Below are 21,666 nucleotides of genomic sequence, written 5' to 3' on the forward strand. Positions count from 1 at the left end.
CTATACAGCAATGTACTTTAGTGTCACGACAATTTTTCTGGTGACTTTCTAGAAACACAATCCTGAGCTAGTATTCCATTATGATATTGAAAACGCAGCGTGGGTAACAGCGCTTTAACACAATATATATATATATATATATATATATATATATATATATATATATATATATATATATACACACCGTACGTGTTCCTAGAATGATCTTGAAGACCTGCAGAAGATGGATGTAGCTTGACGTTGACGACCATAAAGACGTTGGCCTCATGCCCAAGCAAACAGTCAGCCTTTTACCCATGACACAGCTGCCACCACCATGATGATGATGACCTCCCTCTGACCAGAGATGGCATGAGGCTCCAGAAATATAGCATTATGATTCATCTTCATTGTTCTGAACATTAGCAGTCACTGGGACTTGGTAGAGTTGATATTCAGTCGTCCAGGAGACATGATAAGAACTATGAGAAGTACCGGTGTTACACAGTTTATAGATATTATTCCATACTTGTTCACCGTTACCCCAGGGTAGCGAGTTAGCGTCAGGAACCGATGAAGAAATGGCCTCATTCGTTCACATCCGCTCTTTATCTGATCCATCCATCTATCTATCTGTATCTATGTATCTATCTATCCATGATAGAAGTATATATATTCTCGTAGGTAGGTGGATAGGTAGACAGAGGTTCATAAACAGAAGTAAGTTTTTCTCTTCTTTCTTTTCACCCTGAGTCACCCACTCTGGCCACATCGTCCCCGTGACGGTGTCAGATATCTGGAGTGTGCATGATGCGTCTCGCCCTTATCTTGCTCAAGCTGCCTCCTCCTCCTCCACACCTCCTGCTGGAGGAAGCTCCTCCTCCACACCTCCTGCTGGAGGAAGCTCCTCCTCCACACCTCATGCTGGAGGAAGCTCCTCCTCCACACCTCCTGCTGGAGGGAGCTCCTCCTCCACACCTCCTGCTGGAGGGAGCTCCTCCTCCACATAACCCTCCCCAAGCCACCTCCTGCTTCACCTCCCGTGATGGAGGAAGCTCTCCCGCTCCTTTCCCCCCTCCCCTTCTCCTCCTTGAGGTACGTCCTCCACCTGTCTTGGTGGCCACGCCGGGGAAATGTTCCAGCGAGAAGAGAGAGAGAGAGAGAGAGAGAGAGAGAGAGAGAGAGAGAGAGAGAGAGAGAGAGAGAGACTCATGGTCCAGTTCCTTTATTAGTCCACTTCAGTATCCACGAGGTTTGCTGCCACGTTTAGATTTCCTTTGTCAGCGTTTCCTTTGCTCCTTCTATTTCCTCCCTTGTCTCATTTTGCCTTTTTTTTTCCCCTCCTCCCAGTGTTCTTCTATCCCCGCCGTGTCCCTGAAAAAAAGAAACACAAGCGATGCATATGAACTAAACAGCTGGCTTTCTTCGTGTCACTTGTGTATCTTGGCTTTGCATCGCTCGAGTTTCTGAGCTGAGTGATGACCATGGTGGGTTTTGTGAAGGAGAATTGGAGTTAGAAGACCAGGCAGCGAGAGCTATGTAATCACTAACTGCTGCAAGTTGTTACTATGATTTGCCAGTTGATGTGCAAATTGGACTGTTATCAGTTATGATTTATGCATCAGAACTAAGGGGTCAGGATGCTGTAAGGGAGATGGAATCATTGCAAATGAAACTTTTTAAAGCACTTGTTATGTGTTCACAAAAACACAAGCACTGATGATATAGTGTATGGAGAATATATATCAAATGTAGAATGTTTGGATGTTGGTCGCGATTGTAGTCAGGTAAGAACACAATAGTGAGTTATTTAATGTATAAATGTTTGGGGTCATTATACCTGCTCGGTCTTGACATCGGACCATGGCTAGCATGTATTAAGACCATATGTGATGACTGTGGTGTGTCTGGGGTGTGGGTATCGCTAAACATTACCAATTCAACTTGCCTCAGAAAAGCAATTGAATTCAGGTTAAAAGATCAACGGATTACTACTAGGAACAGCAGCTTGTTAATTGAATCAATTTTTAGTATCTACAGAACATATAAACAGGTTTATGAAGTGGAGGAACATCTTGTAATATCAACGCGGAGTAACCGCAGTGTAGTGAGCAATTACGAGCTTGTGGTGACGGTAGATTACCAGTAACTGTGGGTAGATATCAAGATTACCAGTAACTGTGGGTAGATATCAAGATTACCAGTAACTGTGGGTAGATATCAAGATTACCAGTAACTGTGGGTAGATATCAAGATTACCAGTAACTGTGGGTAGATATCAAGATTACCAGTAACCTGGGTAGATATCAAGATTACCAGTAACTGTGGGTAGATATCAAGATTACCAGTAACTGTGGGTAGATATCAAGATTACCAGTAACCTGGGTAGATATCAAGATTACCAGTAACTGTGGGTAGATATCAAGATTAGCAGTAACTGTGGGTAGATATCAAGATTACCAGTAACTGTGGGTAGATATCAAGATTACCAGTAACTGTGGGTAGATATCAAGATTACCAGTAACTGTGGGTAGATATCAAGATTACCAGTAACTGTGGGTAGATATCAAGATTACCAGTAACTGTGGGTAGATATCAAGATTACCAGTAACTGTGGGTAGATATCAAGATTACCAGTAACTGTGGGTAGATATCAAGATTAGCAGTAACTGTGGGTAGATATCAAGATTAGCAGTAACTGTGGGTAGATATCAAGATTACCAGTAACTGTGGGTAGATATCAAGATTACCAGTAACTGTGGGTAGATATCAAGATTACCAGTAACTGTGGGTAGATATCAAGATTACCAGTAACTGTGGGTAGATATCAAGATGAGAGTAGAGAAGATCGTATTTGTAGTAAATATGACGGTGATGCTGTGGGTGAGGATGATCATGTATCATTTCAATGTGAAAATATAATGAATATTCTTAGGTTGCGAAATGAGTATATTTCAAACATTATAAAGGTTTAGACCAATTCAGTTTAGATATTTATATTTTGTTAATGCAAACTACTAATGTAACTTCATAACAAACTATCGCACTTTCTGAGAGCGGTGTTAAGTGTATGTAGATGAATTAGTGTGATGAAAAGTAAATGTAACTATTGCTGACAAGTCACATTGTTTAATTAGTCAAATGTAAATGATAAATTACATTTTAAGATGATTACCTAATTATCAAGGAGCTGTGTTCCATACATTTTGTAAAAATGTGACTAAATAAAGTGTTCTCTTCTGTGGTATTCTGTTACTCGTGTTTCTTAGCTTTTGTATCATTCTTTTTACGTAGCTTTGTATCATTCGTGTTTCTTAGCTTTGTATCATTCGAGTTACTTTGTATCACTCGTGTTTCTTAGATTTGTATCATTCGTGTTACTTATATTTGTATCACTCGTGTTTCTTAGCTTTGTATTATTCGTGTTACTTAGCTTTGTATCATTCGTGTTTTTTAGCATTGTGTAACGCTCATGTTTCTTAGTTTTGTATCGTTCATGTTTTTAGCTTTGTATCTTTCATGTTTCTTAGCTTTGTCTCGTGTTACATAGCTTTGAATCACTCGTGTTTATTAGCTTTGTATTATTCATGTTTCGTAGCTTTGTATCACGCGTATTTATTAGCTTTGTATCATTCGTGTTACTTAGCTTTGTATCATAAATGTTTCTTAGTTTTTTATCTCGTGTTACTTAGCTTTGAATCACTCGTGTTTCTTAGCTTTGTATCATTCGTGTTTCTTAGCTTTGTATCATTCGAGTTACTTTGTATCACTCGTGTTTCTTAGCTTTGTATCATTCGTGTTTCTTAGCTTTGTATCATTCGAGTTACTTTGTATCACTCGTGTTTCTTAGATTTGTATCATTCGTATTACTTATATTTGTATCACTCGTTTTTCTTAGCTTTGTATCAATCGTGTTACTTAGCTTTGTATCATTCGAGTTACTTTGTATCACTCGTGTTTCTTAGATTTGTATCATTCGTGTTACTTATATTTGTATCACTCGTGTTTCTTAGCTTTGTATTATTCGTGTTACTTAGCTTTGTATCATTCGTGTTTTTTAGCATTGTGTAACGCTCATGTTTCTTAGTTTTGTATCGTTCATGTTTTTAGCTTTGTATCTTTCATGTTTCTTAGCTTTGTCTCGTGTTACATAGCTTTGAATCACTCGTGTTTATTAGCTTTGTATTATTCATGTTTCGTAGCTTTGTATCACGCGTATTTATTAGCTTTGTATCATTCGTGTTACTTAGCTTTGTATCATAAATGTTTCTTAGTTTTTTATCTCGTGTTACTTAGCTTTGAATCACTCGTGTTTCTTAGCTATGTATCATTCTTGTTACCTAGCTTTGTAACACTCGTGTTTCTTAGCTTTGTATCATTTATGTTTCTTAGATTTGTATCATTCGTGTTACTTTGTATCACTCGTGTTTCTTAGCTTTGTATCATTCGTATTTCTTAGCATTGTGTATCGCTCGTGTTTCATCGCATTGTGTATCGCTCGTGTTTCTTAGCTTTGTTTTGTTCATGTTTCCTAGCTTTGTATCATTCATGTTTCTTAGCTTTGTGTCTCGTGTTACCTACCTTTGAATCACCCTTGTTTCTTAGCTTTGTATTATTCATGTTTCTTAGCTTTGTATCACTCGTGTTTGTTAGCTTTGTATCACCCGTGTTTTTTAGCTTTGTATCATTCGTATTTACTAGCTTTGTTTCATTCGTTACTTAGCTTTGTATCATTAATGTTTCTTAGCTCTGTGTCTTGTGTTATTTAGCTTTGAATCTCTCGTTTCTTAGCTTTCTTTCATTTATGGGTATTAGAGTTATATCCTGTCTACTAGCATTGTATCGCTCGTGTATCTTAGCTTTGTATTATTCGTGTTACTCAGCTTGGTATCATTCATGTTTCTCAGCTTTGTAACTCGTGTTATTTAGCTTTAAATCACTCGTGTTTCTTAGCTTTATCAATAATGATTCTTAGCTTTGAATCATTAATGTTTCTTAGCTTTGTATCTCGTATTACTTAGCTTTTAATCACCCGTGTTTCTTATCTTTGTATCATTCGTGTTACTGAGCTTTGTATTACTTGTGTTACTTAAATTTGTATCACTCGTTTTTCTTAGCTTTGTATCACTCGTGTTTCTTAGCTTTATATTACTCGTTTTTCTTAGCTTTGTTTCATTCGCGTTACTTTGTATCACTCTTGTTTTTTAACTCGTTTCATAGCTTTTGTATCTCCATTTTCTTAGCTTTGCATCATTCATGTTTCTTAGCTTTGCATCATTCATGTTTCTTAGCTTAATATCATTCGTGTTACATAGCTTTGTATCACTAGTGTTTCTTAGCTTTGTATCATTTGTGCTTCTTAGCTTTATATCACTCGTGTTTCTTAGCTTTGTACCACTCGTGTTTCTTAGTTTAGTGTCATTCGTGTTTCCTAGCTTTGTATCACTCGTGATTCTTAGCTATGAATCATTCGTGTTACTTAGCTTTGTACCACCCGTGTTTCTTAGTTTTGTATCAGTCGTGTTACTTAACTTTGTATCATTCGTGTTAATTAGTTTTGTATCACTGCTGCTACTTAGCTTTGATTGATTTGTGTTACTTAGCTTTGTATCGCTCGTGTTTTTTAGCTAGTTATCATTAGTGTTTCTTAGCTTTGTATCATTCGTGTACCTTAGCTTTGTATCATATTTGTTATTCAGTTTTGTATTATTCGTGTTTCTTAGCTTTATCATTCTAGTTACGTAGCTTTGTATCACTCGTGTTTCTTAGCCTTGTATCATTCGTGTTAGCCTTGTATCATTCGTATTTCTTTGGATTGTGTATTGTTCGTGTTTCTTTGCATTGTGTATCGTTAGTTTTTCTTAGCTTTGTATCACTCGTTTTTCTTAGCTTTGTATCACTCGCGTTTCTTAGATTTGTATTTTTCATGATTGTTAGCTTTACAGTGTATATATATATATATATATATATATATATATATATATATATATATATATATATATATGTATGTATGTATGTGTGTGTGTGTGTGTGTTTGTGTCTCGCATTCTTTATTTTGTTTTGTTTTGTATGTATCACTTAAATTCGTCGGCTTTCCTATGTATCACCTGTGTTCTATGTTTTCCTTCTTTGATTGTATCCCGTTTTCTTTCGCTTTAAATTTTTCCCTGTCTTGTGTCTTACGTAAATTCACGCGTTTTCTTTGAACATGTTCCGTTTTGATATTGTTTCATTCTTATTTCCTCAACATTTTCTGTTCTTGTGTCTGTTTCACTTTAATTCTGTCATGCTCTTCTGTTATTTTTACATAAATTTTCCCCTTTTTGTAGTTTTACGTTTTTACTATCTTGTTTCTCCATCATATGCTCTCAGACACATCGTTTTTTTATATGTACGTTCTTTCCTCTGACTTTTTGTTTTCGTTTTGCGTATTAGTTTTACCTGTTTGTGGCATCTCTCTTTTTTTATCGATCTCTCCGTCTATTCTGTTTGCTTTACACACACACACACACACACACACACACACACACACATATATATATATATATATATATATATATATATATATATATATATATATATATATATATATATATATATGCTCTTTTTTTCCCCTCTTGTATGTCCGTATGTCACCATTGACTTGCTAACACCTCGGAACGTGTGAGGCCCAGGAGGATGTGACGTACTATAGAGGATCCGTATGACGAAGACTCCCATGTCTGTTGACGTGACACCGATATGCCAATACTCACAGACATAGACATTGTTACGGGAGAAAATGAACGTCGAGATTGACTTGGCTTGGCGAAAAAGACTTTGGTATGGAAGGGAGTCTTTCCAAGGAGAAGGAAATTTGTTGAAGTCCTTGATAACCCATAAGACCTCGACCATTGAGCAGAAGGGATCGGAAATTTGATGTATGACCTTTCTATTGGGCAGACAAAGCCAGGGAGCTTCGTGTGTCACCTTCCTTTTGTCAGATAAGAGCCATCCGTTGGACAGATAAGACAGGTGCTTCTTATATGACCACGGTCCTTGAGTAGGTAAAGCCAGAAACTTCATGTACGACCTCATCCCTTGTACAAAGAAAGCCATGAACTTCCTGTATGACCCCTTCCCTTGAGAAAATAAAGCCCGGAGCTTTATGTAGCACCCGATCCTTTGAGTAGATAAAGCCAGGGACTTCGTATGGGACCCCGTCGTAACTGAAGGACAGAGCCAGAAACTTCATGTAGGATCAAGTCCCTTAAACAGACAAAAGCCAGGGAGTTTGCCTCAAAAGCGCCACGGCAAGTGATATGATGGCTTCAAGATGCGCTCTTAATGACATGTCGATTCAAGGTTGTGTTGCTGAAGCCCTTAGGATTGCATACCCCACCTCCTCATGGGAGACGCATAGTTTTGATAATATATGTGAGAACATTTTACTTTAAAAGGGTCGTCTACAAATGGCGTAGTCCATGTTTGTCATGGAGAGTGGTGATGTGGAGGGGATTCAGATTTGTGCAAATATAGGGAGGAGGGTCATGCATAAGCCCGCCTTAGAAAGCTCAGAGTTTTTGGTAGGGGTTATATTCAGCGGTTCCTCCAGGCTTCTGTGCATGACGACGTGATCAAAATGTTTCGTAATTCCAACACTTGGTACCGTTGTTGCTCAAGTGATATACAGCAAGAAACGAGACAGTTCTCGTAATAATGATAATGATAATGATAATGATAATAATGATAATAATGATAATGATAATAGTAATAATACTGTTAATGATTATCACCAGTTGTCTGAGAAAGAAGGAGACCCGAATGTCGGGGTAAACCCAGAGAGACGAGGAGAGATGAACTGGTGCGTGAATTAAACGATGAACCAGCGGTAAAGTTGAGCCAAGAGTGGCGACTGCTTAAGAGTTACTGTGTCGTGGGGACTTGAGCTACTGCGTCACACGACGAACCTTTACGTCATAGGACGGACGTCTGCGGGTTGGGACGAGGCTTCTGTGTATAGGAAGAGCCTACTATGTGGGCTACCGCATGAGTGTTAGGGCAGGTCTTCTGCGACGGGTCTCGAGTCGAACTTGTGAGTACTAGAAGAACCGTGAGTTTTAAAACAAGTGTTTTAAGACAGAGCGAACGCCTTACAATCTTCGAACGACCCTTAGTGTATGATATCATAGGTCAAGTCCTAGCTCAAACATCGTAAAAGCTAATTTTGAAGGGTATGTGCCACGCATTTTGATAATTTGATCATAAATTGTACTAAGAAAAATATGCTTGTTGCGAAAATTTCATCGAAATCGGTTGAACTACAGCGGAGATATTGTGGGAAAGTTGTGTGTCACACCTGGACGGTTTTGCTAATCGCGCGGTTTTACTGGCGCCCTCGCTGTGACGTCACTACATTAACACCGCCATAACCTGTGGGATTTCATGACATCAAATTGACTCGGTAACTGTCGTCATTGGGGGAGAGTGACCACAGAAACACCTGTAAATATAATGATGGTAACTTTGTCAAATTATGAAATCGTGTTCCACAGTAGTGATGCTACTTTTTACGGAGGTGATATTGTCATGGTAAAGTATTGTGTCTGTACACATGCATATGGTTTGGAGGCGATGCTCTGATTGGCTGTGTATTGGAGGTCATTTTGCATGTAATTTCCTTTGTACAAGTAGAAAGAAAGGTCATTCGGCTATTGTGCCCAACCTGTATCAAATTCAACGTTAAGGAGCGATATATAGAAATGTATCCTCCTCTAAATATTGACAATATCGCTATATTAATCTAAATATTTGTAATTCGAGAATACAACTTAATATGTTTCTTGTAACAAATGTATTTTTTACCAATCATTATTCCCCAAGCGTCCTGCGTTTCCCTAGGGCACGGGGCTGCCTTGTGTGTTGGATCCTTCAATCAGATCAGCAGCTTCCGGCTCGAAAAGGTAATGGTTGAGTCCCTCGCTGGACATCTCCATTGTCAGGATCCTCAAAAATCGATGAGCCATCGGACATACATATGTCTGGATGTTCGCTGGAGCTCGAGTCGCCGCTATGTCTTCTCGCCATACCGACCGCCAATATTTGTGCATGTCGTGACGTCATCGTGTAAAAATAGACTCGTTTCATGCGTCATGAACTCCGTTATTCATGTACCGATTTCAAAGCGGTTTTTTTTCTTTAAAATCTAACAAAAACAATAAAGTAAATTGAAAATTAATCGCCATTGCATTTACCCTTTAAGGGTGAACGGTTGAATCAGTATGAACGTCTGAGTCATTGAATTCATTCACTGTCATGAGTTTTATAGCATACGGTGAATGCTAAGGGCGAACGTTTGAGATCTGGGGTCGAGTACGGTGAGCCCAAATCTTGCGGGTTGGATTATTGAGTCTCGGAACGGGAGTTAAAGGTCGTTAGGAGACATCTATGCGCCCCCTGATATCTCCTGGAGTGTAGAGATGGTCCTTTTTAAACTGTAGACCCCAAGAGACTCCGTACTTGTGGACTGGAGTTGAACTCTGAAGCCTACTGCTGTGGCGCAGGGATTAGAAGTCCTGCCTCCACATCTTTGACATTTGGGTTACCGATGAACCATAAGATGCCTTCCAGCATCCATGGACGGAAGGTTGATCAAGCCTCTACCTTCAGGACATATTGGTTCATGGTTGAACATTCATCTACTTTTAGGACAGATGGATTAGAAATTATCACGCTTGTACTTGCAGGAAATTTAGGATTGATGGTTGAGTGTTCATCAACAGTCAGGACACACTACTTTCAGGACACGTTGGTTTAGCAAGTCTGGAAGGCGCACCGGTGGAGGTATTGTCTCCACATCCTCGGTGTTGAGTTAGTAAAGCGTGTTGCCTGATTTTCGTGGTCATATGGAACAGATGAAAAAAGAAATTGACAGCAGAAAAATCACTGTAATACCGCAGTGCTCAAGACGTGCTGTTTGTATATACGTTTAGAAAGACGAATAGAGAAAGTGACTATGCTGATACTTAGACAAGGAGATTATTCCATGACAAGAAATGTAGAGCCATATTTTCTCCTTCAGTGGCTGTACTGGGTTTTCCAGAGAACATCTTTGATGTATGACGGAGATGCCTGAAAATCTGATCGACTGTAATATAAAATTTCATGCTTGACTTGCGTGAGATTAGCCAGCCAAAAGAAACGAGAGGTTATGATGGTTTTATATGTGAGCATGAAGAGGTAGGTTAGTTGGTTTATGAGCATGGAGAGGTAGGGTGGGTTGGTCTGTGAGCATGTAGAGGTAGGGTGGGTTGGTCTGTGAGCATGGAGAGGTATGTTGGTTGGTTTATGAGTATGGAGAGGTAGGGTGGGTTGGTCTGTGAGCATGGAGAGGTAGGTTAGGTTAGGTTTATGAGTATGGAGAGGTAGGGTGGGTTGGTCTGTGAGCATGGAGAGGTAGGTTGGTTGGTTTATGAGCATGGAGAGGTAGGGTGGGTTGGTCTGTGAGCATGGAGAGGTAGGTTGGTTGGTTTATGAGTATGGAGAGGTAGGGTGGGTTGGTCTGTGAGCATGGAGAGGTAGGTTGGGTGACGGTTGGTTCAGACATAGAGGGCCGGAGGTGTGCATTTGACAGCTTCGTTAAAGTGCAACAGGGGAACACAGCTCGCTAGAGGGAAAAGGGTTCATGACATCTTGATTTGTTATATATGCATACACGTACAGTGTACTACATACTAAGATTTGCATACGCACCCATACCTGTACATACGCCCTCAAAGGTGTTTAAACTCTCTCTCTCTCTCTCTCTCTCTCTCTCTCTCTCTCTCTCTCTCTCTCTCTCTCTCTCTCTCTCTCTCTCTGACAATTAGTAATTGATCCTAAAGATTAACTGTGTAGAAATAGAATTTGTTATTAGGTTAATGTTAGTATGGCCAGTAAGGTATCAGTAGGTGAACACAGTTTGTTCAGATGGTAGATGAAGCGATGACGTGAGATGGGGTTGATAAAGCTGACCAGAAACAGTTAAAACAAGAGGGGCGAGTGTTCTGCGGCAGAACGGTAAAACAAGGGAAATATCTGTATATTCGTAAGGAAAAATGTTATGAAAGAAAAGCGAATCACAGAGCGATGAGGATGACAAAGAATGGCAGACAAGTAGTGCGTTAACAGAAGATACTGCGATGTAAAAGCCAGGGAAAGAATTGGGGTGATATACGAGGGGAAACAAAAACTGGAAAGGAAGGCGAGATGGGAGATCAGTAGATAGTTGTGTGGATAGCACCATAGACGATAAAGGGGAAGTACGGAAAAATGGCCGAGGAGAAAATGACACAAAGTACAAATGAGAAGATCTCAAAGGGAAATAGGAGAACAAAACAACGAAACATACACGTTGGACGTTGGAGCATTGTGGAAAGATTCTGAAGTGGGAATATTTAGGGAGATACAAAAACGGTGGTGTTAGAACTGTGATCTGCACCCAAGCGAGGATGTGTGACACCTCCTGTTAACAGCAAGACCCGTTTGTAATGGTTATGCTTTGGTGGAAGAACATACTGGAGGAGGAGGAAGAGGAGGAGGAGGAGAATTAGGTTTACATAAGCCGTTTAATTATTCCTAACGATTTTTTTCTTTTTACGTGGAAAGTTTTGTTGGATTTTTTTTTTTTAATATTCTTGTGTTCAGTGTAACTGTTGGGAACTTTTTTCCCCTCTTTGTGTGTGTGTGTGTGTGTGTGTGTGTGTGTGTCTGTGTGTCTGTGTATGTGTAGAATATTTGAGCTAGTGTGATAACCTGAGAGAGGCGGAAAATTGTGTGCTTTGGAGAGGGCTGCGCATAGCAACACTGGTGGAGATCGCAAGCATGATTTAAATGAGAGAGAGAGAGAGAGAGAGAGAGAGAGAGAGAGAGAGAGAGAGAGAGAGAGAGAGAATACAGAGAGAGGATAAGCCAGACAGACGGAGCGGAAAGGAAGATTTAGAACGAACTTGCAGCATTGCTTGAGGGTGTCCATACAACTGTATAGCAAATGGGGGAAAAAAGGAGAAATGATTGTAAAAGAACGAAGAAGAAGTGTCGAACACTGCAGTAAAACCGAGTAAGGTAAGGTCCTCTGCGTGCACCAGTGTCCAGAGCTAGCCGGCCCAAGCAGTACTGGTGACCCTGCTAATTAAAGCAATCGTATTTAGTGGTTCCCAAATGGCCTTCGCTTGCTAATTGAGCGAATCTTATTTAGTGATTCCCAAAGGGTCAACACGCAGTTGGAATTTCAATCTAACAGGTGGTTTTCTATTTCGGGGTCTGATTCCTAATTGCTCGATTGCCCGGCAGCCGCTCTATACCGGGAACGGGAATCGGGTTCAGTTGGGTTCCGGAATCTTTCGTTTTGTGCGTTTTTGCCGAAAGAACGAATCGGGATGCGAATCTTGTTGGTTTGATTGTCCGTGATCAGCGAATCATTCGTAGGTGATTCGCAAGGAAGGTTTTATATGAATGGGCCGGCGCACAATGACGTGCTATACACAGTTCATGACTGAACCATGTGGAATGATGAGACTCTCTCTCTCTCTCTCTCTCTCTCTCTCTCTCTCTCTCTCTCTCTCTCTCTCTCTCTCTCTCTCTCTCTCTTTAAGGGGATATGCCCATTGCATCTGCCCGGTTTCGGTCATCCCTTGGCAAGTTTAGGTGAGATTTTTTTCTTTTCTTTTCTAAGTGTTCATCACAAAATCTTGGTTTGGTTTCTCGTCGACCTCTAGGAGGGACCCTGGTGAATCTCCATGGAGTTCTGCCGGATATTAGGGAGATATCCCGGGTCTCGGAGAGGGTCTGTTGGACCCCAAGGTGATCTTCTGGGACCCTAGGACAATGCTGTGAGTTCTGGTCAGTTTCTGTGTGAGTCGTGATGTGTTCTCGTATGCTTTAGTGAGTTCTTGTGTATCCTGGTGAGATCTTGTGGGTTGTGATGAGTTATAATCGTGTGTGGTGATTGGATTTTGGCATACAGTGATTCATCTTCCTTTTGATGGGGTTATGGTTGTAGACGCGGAGCTGGTCGTTGGTTACACACATGTTTCACGCACTGTTCAGCCTAGTTTCGAATCCTAGGCGTGGTATTGTGCCCACACCTAACCCAGGTGTTCATCTTCCATTTGGGGTTGGTCTATAAATGAGAACCTGGCTTAAAATGTGTGTGTGTGTGTGTGTGTGTGTGTAGTTAGGAGTAAAGACATGGTACATAAATACAGGGTTAAGAGACGGGGTAACTCTAGTGTAAAACTCTCCCCGCAACGTGCAGATAGTAGTCACACACAAACAAACAAACAAACACACACACACATACAGAGAGAGAGAGAGAGAGAGAGAGAGAGAGAGAGAGAGAGAGAGAGAGTAAACGTGGACAGAAACCGGTGCAAAAATCCAGGGATAATTATGAAAGTGTGAAATCCCGAAAGGCTCTGGGATTTTCCGTGGAGCAAATCTCAGTATTGGTGCCATTAAGATCCAAGTCCAGATTACTTCGTGTTAATTGTCGTCCAAATTGCCCGAGGCAGATGGAGCGCAGTTTGGGGATACACACAGATAAGAACCCCGCGCGTGTAGACGTACTAACCATCCAAGTTTTCAAGAATGACATTAATGCTGACGATATTAAGCTCAGCCCTACGAGCGCCACGGTACGGCCCTTGAGCACGACGGTACGGCCCTTGAGCACGACGGTACGGCCCTTGAGCACGACGGTACGGCCCTTGAGCACAAAGGTACGTCCCTCGAGCACGACGGTACGGCCCTTGAGTACGACGGTACGGCCCTTGAGTACAGTGGTACATCCCTTGAGCACGACGGTACGGCCCTTGAGCACGAGGTTATGTCCCTTGAGCACGAGGTTACGGCCCTTGAGTACGACGCTACGGTCCTTAAGCACGACGGTACATCCCTTGAGTACGACGGTACGGTCCTTGAGCACGACGGTACATCCCTTGAGTACAGTGGTACATCCCTTGAGAACGACGGTACATTCCTTGAGTATGACAGCGCAACCTCAGATCATGGCTTTACAACCCATCAACACGACGGTACGACCCTGCAGTACGACGGTCAGATCCTTGGATCCGACAACTTGGCGTTTGACCAGGCCAATAAGACCGTCATCATAGCAATAGATTGTACGGTCGTGTTCAAGTGTCGTTCCGTTGTGCTCAAGGGTCGTTCCGTTGTGCTCAAGGGTCGTTCCGTCGTGCTCAAGGGTCGTTCCTTCGTGCTCAAGGGTCGTTCCTTCGTGCTCAAGGGTCGTTCCGTCGTGCTCAAGGGTCGTTCCGTTGTGCTCAAGGGTCGTTCCTTCGTGCTCAACGGTCGTTCCTTCGTGCCTGAAGGTTTAAGGTCGTCCTTTTCTTAGCAAAGTTTCATCGTCTGTCCTCAGTAAGCGGTCATGATCATTGTCACCTCACACGTCGAAGCTTTGGAAGTCTCTGCTGCCTCACATCTTTCCCAATAACTACGACCTGACACATTTTAAAAGACAAGGTTTTCTTTTCCTCCAAAATTCGTCAATACTCTCCCTTGTCTCTTCTTTGGCTCTCTCACGAACCTCTCTATATTTTAACAAGGGCTCGGTTCTGATGTGGACTTTGGTCCGTCACGGAAACCTCCAATGTAGAAATGCAAAAAAAAAAAAAGAGTCTATTTCCTTTTCTCTTCAAAACTAACCTTTTATTTATCCCTTGATCTGTTTGTTTGTTTCAATGTGTTTTTCAATCTCTCTCTCTCTCTCTCTCTCTCTCTCTCTCTCTCTCTCTCTCTCTCTCTCTCTCTCTCTCTATCTATCTATCTATCTATCTATCTATCTGTCTTATCTATCTCTGTATATATATATATATATATATATATATATATATATATATATATATATATATATATGATGACAGATGGGTGGATAGCTAGGTATGGAATTGGTGTAATGAGAACATAATTACCTCTATGATGACCATTCAGTGTGATTTTTTTTTCATTGCTCCCACATCCCAGTGTGGAGAATGAATGGTATTGTGAGTTGGGGACAATACAACGTTACATTGTCTCTCATATCGGTGTTGAAATGGTTTGTTTGGTTGATAGTGTGAAATATATGGAAATAAAGAGATGATCTGCATTTGTTAATAACACAGGTTATAGAATATCTCCGCTTTTAAATGTTAATTGATTATTGTTGCTTGAAATGGTTCACAGAGAGCATTTCTGCCCAGAATGATCCACAGAATGATTTGGTTGAAATTGTTCCCAAACAATGTTTTTTTGCTTGAAACTATTCACAGTATATTTCTTTTTGGAATTGTTCACAAAATATTTTTTTTCTTTCGCTGGAAACTACCGACAGGATACTTTTTTTTAGAATTGTTCACAAAAGTATTTTTGCTTAAAGTTGTTCACAGAATCTCTATAACTTCCTTTGAAACTTTTTTGTAATGTTTTCCCGATATGCCTTTCATACTTTTATCCCTTTGAAATGATGCATTTGTACTGTTGTATAATAGTATCTTAAATATCAGATATCTTTATGTCTAGACATAGATATACGAACCCATTCTCTACACTGAATACTTGACAGTGACATAACACGTCGTAGTTTTGCGAAGTGGCAAATTTGTTGTACCAGTCATGTATCCAACTAATGGTAAGCAGAAATAGGACTTTGTTCTCCAAATCTCAATCGTTTTATCTCTGATGTCACCCGTAGTACAATACAGTAACACCACATTACAGCACCCAGTCATTAACACTGTATTTCACCGTGTTTGAACACATACACTAACACTGTACTTCACCAGTTGAACCCTTACACTAATGCACCAGTTGAACCCTTACACTAATGCACCAGTTGAACCCTTACACTCTGTGCTTCACCAGTTGAACCTTACACTAATGCACCAGTTGATCCCTTACACTAACACTGTACTTCACCAGTTGAACCCTTACACTAATGCACCAGTTGAACCCTTACACTCTGTGCTTCACCAGTTGAACCTTACACTAATGCACCAGTTGATCCCTTACACTAACACTGTACTTCACCAGTTGAACCCTTACACTAATGCACCAGTTGAACCCTTACACTAACACTGTACTTCACCAGTTGAACCCTTACATTTATGCACCAGTTGAACCCTTACACTAATGCACCAGTTGAACCCTTACACTCTGTACTTCACCAGTTGAACCTTACACTAATGCACCAGTTGATCCCTTACACTAACACTGTACTTCACCAGTTGAACCCTTACACTTATGCACCAGTTAAACCCTTACACTCTGTACTTCACCAGTTGAACCCTTACACTAATGCACCAGTTGAACCCTTACACTAACACTGTACTTCACCAGTTGAACCCTTACACTAATGCACCAGTTGAACCCTTACACTAATACACCAGTTGAACCCTTACACTAACACTGTACTTCACCAGTTGAACCCTTACACTAATGCACCAGTTGAACCCTTACTCTAATGCACCAGTTGAACCCTTACACTAACACTGTACTTCACCAGTTGAACCCTTACTCTAATGCACCAGTTGAACCCTTACACTCTGTACTTCACCAGTTGAACCCTTACACTAGCACTATATTTCACATCTTGAACCCATACGTAGAGATCCCGTAAACTAACAGTATGATTCACCTTCTGTGTCCATACACTATCACCTTATTCAGAACTCACAGTCACATTCGTACAGATCTCTCTCTCTCTCTCTCTCTCTCTCTCTCTCTCTCTCTCTCTCTCTCTCTCTCTCTCTCTCTCTCTCTCTCTCTCTCTCTTACGCATCGTACCCAAAGTCTGACATTACTTTCAATTAAACTGTCAATGTTGTTGAAACAGATTGGAAATTCAGCTCACTGGAACTGTACACCACTTCATCCAATTACTCTCTTCGTGTGTGTGTGTGTGTGTGTGTGTGTGTGTGTGTGTGTGTGTGTGTGTGTGTCCACAAAGATATTCTGCGTATGCGTTCGTTGGTGTTACAAGTGGTAGTTCTTTCAATAGCTGTTTCACAAATATTCCACCTTTGGTGAACAGATCCAAGCCTGCATTTTGGAGGCAGTAACTGCTGGGGTTATCACTGTGTCTGTTTGTGGGGCCTCAACCTACTGGGGTGGGGGGGGGGGAGAGTGTCCGTAAGGGAGGATGGGGGTTGGGGGGACAGGGCCGAGGGAACGTTAATTAGATTTTTTTTTTTACCTGTGATTGATTACCTGCACGATCACCCTAGTCTGATGGTGGCGTTGTCAACACACTCTGGCCCGGTTCCTCTGTCATGGATGAGGTCCCTCTGTCGCGGGTGGAGGTCCCTCTGTCACGGGTGGAGGTCCCTCTGTCACGGGTAGAGGTCCTTCCGTCACGGTTGGAGGTCCCTCTGTCACGGATGGAGGTCCCTCTGTCACTGGTGGAGGTCCCTCTGTCACGGGTAGAGGTCCTTCCGTCACGGTTGGAGGTCCCTCTGTCACGGATGGAGGTCCCTTTGTCACTGGTGGAGGTCCCTCTGTCACGGGTAGAGGTCCTTCCGTCACGGTTGGAGGTCCCTCTGTCACGGATGGAGGTCCCTCTGTCACGGGTGGGGGTCCTTCCGTCACGGTTGGAGGTCCCTCTGTCACGGTTGAAGGTGCCTCTGTCACGGATGGAGGTCCCTCTGTCACGGTTGGAGATGCCTCTGTCACGGATGGAGGTCCCTCTGTCACTGGTGGAGGTCCCTCTGTCACGGGTAGAGGTCCTTCCGTCACGGTTGGAGGTCCCTCTGTCACGGATGGAGGTCCCTCTGTCACTGGTGGAGGTCCCTCTGTCACGGGTAGAGGTCCTTCCGTCACGGTTGAAGGTCCCTCTGTCACGGATGGAGGTCCCTCTGTCGCGGATGGAGGTCCCTCTGTCACTGATGGTCCCTCTGTCACGGGTGGAGGTCCCTCTGTCACGGTTGGAGGTGCCTCTGTCACGGATGGAGGTTCCTCTGTCACGGATGGAGGTCCCTCTGTCACGGGTGGAGGTCCAGGTTGGAGGTGCCTCTGTCACGGATGGAGGTTCCTCTGTCACGGATGGAGGTCCCTCTGTCACGGGTGGAGGTCCATTAGTCACGGATAGAGGTTTCTTTGTCACAAATGGAGGTCGTTCTGTCAAGAGGGGAAGCCCCTCTGTCACGGGTGGAGGTCCTTTCGTCATGGGTGGAGGTCCTTCCGTCACGGATGGAGGTTCTTCCGTCACGGGTGGAGGTCCCTGTGTTACGTCTAGCGTCTTCCATGTTTGGTGTTCTCTGACGTGTTTCCGCACCTCGCGTCACACACTGTGAGAGGCGACAATAGACTCGTGTCGCTGTATCATGAGAAGATGTCTTTGTGTTGTTTGTTACGCTATGATTTTGTTCGCTTTCTTAAGCTTTCTTTTGCTCCATTGTGCACCAGTACCTTGATTATCTTGCTGTGAATGGCTGTCCTTCCTTCTTATTCATAAGTCTTTCACGAATACGGGTCTCTATCTCTCTCTCTCTCTCTCTCTCTCTCTCTCTCTCTCTCTCTCTCTCTCTCTGGCAGGTAGTAGGTGGTAGGCAGCCACCGACCAGGGAGGTGTATTACCGGTACTACCCGCCTGGGTGTCGGGAGGGTTAATGACGGCTGCGAGGTGAACCAGCACTTCGGTGGCTGTCAGACGTCGTTCCTTTGACCCAGGTAGCTGTCACTGATCTTTCCTGCCTCCCCCACACGTGGGCTGCTGGCTCTCGGTCCACGACCACCTCCACCTCACACACAACACCTGACAACACCAGTTACTCACACGACTCGTTCTTCGTGATCGTATATATTTTCCTGCGGTGAGTCTTGCGCCCTAGACCTGCCTTGTGGCAACATCTCATTACTCTCTCTCTCTCTCTCTCTCTCTCTCTCTCTCTCTCTCTCTCTCTCTCTCTCTCTCTCTCTCTCTCAGCAGCACTTAACGAGGGAAATCGAGGGAATGGAGTATTTGAATGATCATGAAACGTTAAAAAAAAAAGGGGAACTTTAATGCTTAGAAAGAAGAGAAATAGATGAATGACAATCTGTGCTTGGATTCGAAGTGAGATCGGCGCCCCAGCATGGTAGGCACAGCAGCATTTAAGTCTGCAGGAACACCTTGAAAAATACAAGGAAGATATCGAACGAAAATCAGAGCCACATATATATATGTGGGAGCGTATGTCGTCCTAGAACTATCGTCCACACCTGAAGGTGTCCCAGATTTTTCGGTTGGTGGATGTAGCTTAGGTTGACGGCCTTAATAGCCCTGGTTGTTGATTGGCTGATAGTTTAAACAACCACCCAACCAAAGACTCAAAGACTGCCCATTGGAAAAGATGGAAAGGTTATTTAGTGTCTTATCAGGTAAAATAAGAATTCCTCCTGGGAGAAGTATGGGAATATTCAAAGGAAGCTTTGAAAATTGGCTTAAAACAGTCCCAGAGTTGCCCAGGATGTGATAATGATGCAGTGTGCGTGGCGTGGCGGTGGAGAGATGAACGGTATCATTCATGAAGGATGATACGCGTTGGATGCTACGCTGTAGCCCTACCTAATGGTGAAGTCTTGTCATATGTACAGTTCGTCGGTACACACACACTCTCTCTCTCTCTCTCTCTCTCTCTCTCTCTCTCTCTCTCTCTCTCTCTCTCTCTCTCTCTCTCCCCGTATCATGTATATGATTCTTTTCATTTTTTCCTGTCCACTTCAGTCTTTCCTACCGCCTTCTTTTTTTTCTTTTGCACGCTATGGGATTTTTCCCCCTCCCCGTATTTCTTTCCTATAATATTTTGAAAGTTTCTATATTTTCATTCTTCATTATCTCTTCTGTCGTCTGGCAAGTCACTGGCATCCTGGCGTATTCCTTTACCTTATTTGATTTTCGTGACGTTAGTTAGGCGTCAGTTTCTCAAAGCATGGCTTGTGTTTGATCAGTCTCTCACCTTTATTATCCAACCTTTAACTCTTCACTGTTGAAATGGACCGATCTGTATACTGTTATCAGATACCTGAAATATAAAACCAGAGAAACGGTTGAACAAGTTAAATTGAAATCTGCATGGAACGTTTTCTCCTGAAGAGAATATATATATATATATATATATATATATATATATATATATATATATATATATATATATATATATGCGTGTGTGTGTGTGTGTGTGCTTTCGGTGTTTTGAATGGATGTAAGCGAATGTGGCCCCTCTTTAGTCTCTTCCAAGGGCTACCTCGCTAACGCGGGTAATGGCGATCAAGTATGAAAGAATGTATATATATATATATATATATATATATATATATATATATATATATATATATATTTTTTTTTTTTTCTTTTTTTTTTTGTCGCTGTCTCCCGCGTTTGCGAGGTAGCGCAAGGAAACAGACAAAAGAAATGGCCCAACCCACCCCCATACACATGTATATACATACGTCCACACACGCAAATATACATACCTACACAGCTTTCCATGGTTTACCCCAGACGCTTCACATGCCTTGATTCAATCCACTGACAGCACGTCAACCCCGGTATACCACATCGCTCCAATTCACTCTATTCCTTGCCCTCCTTTCACCCTCCTGCATGTTCAGGCCCCGATCACACAAAATTTTTTCACTCCATCTTTCCACCTCCAATTTGGTCTCCCTCTTCTCCTCGTTCCCTCCACCTCCGACACATATATCCTCTTGGTCAATCTTTCCTCACTCATTCTCTCCATGTGCCCAAACCATTTCAAAACACCCTCTTCTGCTCTCTCAACCACGCTCTTTTTATTTCCACACATCTCTCTTACCCTTACGTTACTTACTCGATCAAACCACCTCACACCACACATTGTCCTCAAACATCTCATTTCCAGCACATCCATCCTCCTGCGCACAACTCTATCCATAGCCCACGCCTCGCAACCATACAACATTGTTGGAACCACTATTCCTTCAAACATACCCATTTTTGCTTTCCGAGATAATGTTCTCGACTTTCACACATTCTTCAAGGCTCCCAGGATTTTCGCCCCCTCCCCCACCCTATGATCCACTTCCGCTTTCATGGTTCCATCCGCTGCCAGATCCACTCCCAGATATCTAAAACACTTTACTTCCTCCAGTTTTTCTCCTTTCAAACTTACCTCCCAATTGACTTGACCCTCAACCCTACTGTACCTAATAACCTTGCTCTTATTCACATTTACTCTTAACTTTCTTCTTTCACACACTTTACCAAACTCAGTCACCAGCTTCTGCAGTTTCTCGCATGAATCAGCCACCAGCGCCTTATCATCAGCGAACAACAACTGACTCACTTCCCAAGCTCTCTCATCCACAACAGACTTCATACTTGCCCCTCTTTCCAAAACTCTTGCATTCACCTCCCTTACAACCCCATCCATAAACAAATTAAACAACCATGGAGACATCACACACCCCTGCCGCAAACCTACATTCACTGAGAACCAATCACTTTCCTCTCTTCCTACACGTACACATGCCTTACATCCTCGATAAAAACTTTTCACTGCTTCTAACAACTTGCCTCCCACACCATATATTCTTAATACCTTCCACAGAGCATCTATATATATATATATATATATATATATATATATATATATATATATATATATATATATATATATATATATATATATATATATTTTCTTTTTCTTTCAAACT

General features: G+C 42.1%; 2 protein-coding genes across 2 annotated transcripts in view; both read left to right on the top strand.

The window, feature by feature from the left end:
* LOC139764508 (uncharacterized) overlaps positions 1-21,666 on the top strand; it is a 612,046-nt gene that overhangs the window by 65,164 nt on the left and 525,216 nt on the right. The window lies entirely within an intron of this gene.
* The window catches only part of LOC139766049 (uncharacterized), a 35,381-nt gene continuing 32,218 nt past the window's right edge, over positions 18,504-21,666 (top strand). Inside the window, exon 1 of the mRNA XM_071694195.1 lies at positions 18,504-18,803. The gene's annotated coding sequence lies outside the window, so the exon portion shown is untranslated. The remainder of the gene's footprint in view (positions 18,804-21,666) is intronic.

The sequence above is a fragment of the Panulirus ornatus genome, chromosome 4 (genome assembly GCF_036320965.1).
Source record: "Panulirus ornatus isolate Po-2019 chromosome 4, ASM3632096v1, whole genome shotgun sequence".
In the NCBI taxonomy this organism is placed as follows: domain Eukaryota; kingdom Metazoa; phylum Arthropoda; class Malacostraca; order Decapoda; family Palinuridae; genus Panulirus; species Panulirus ornatus.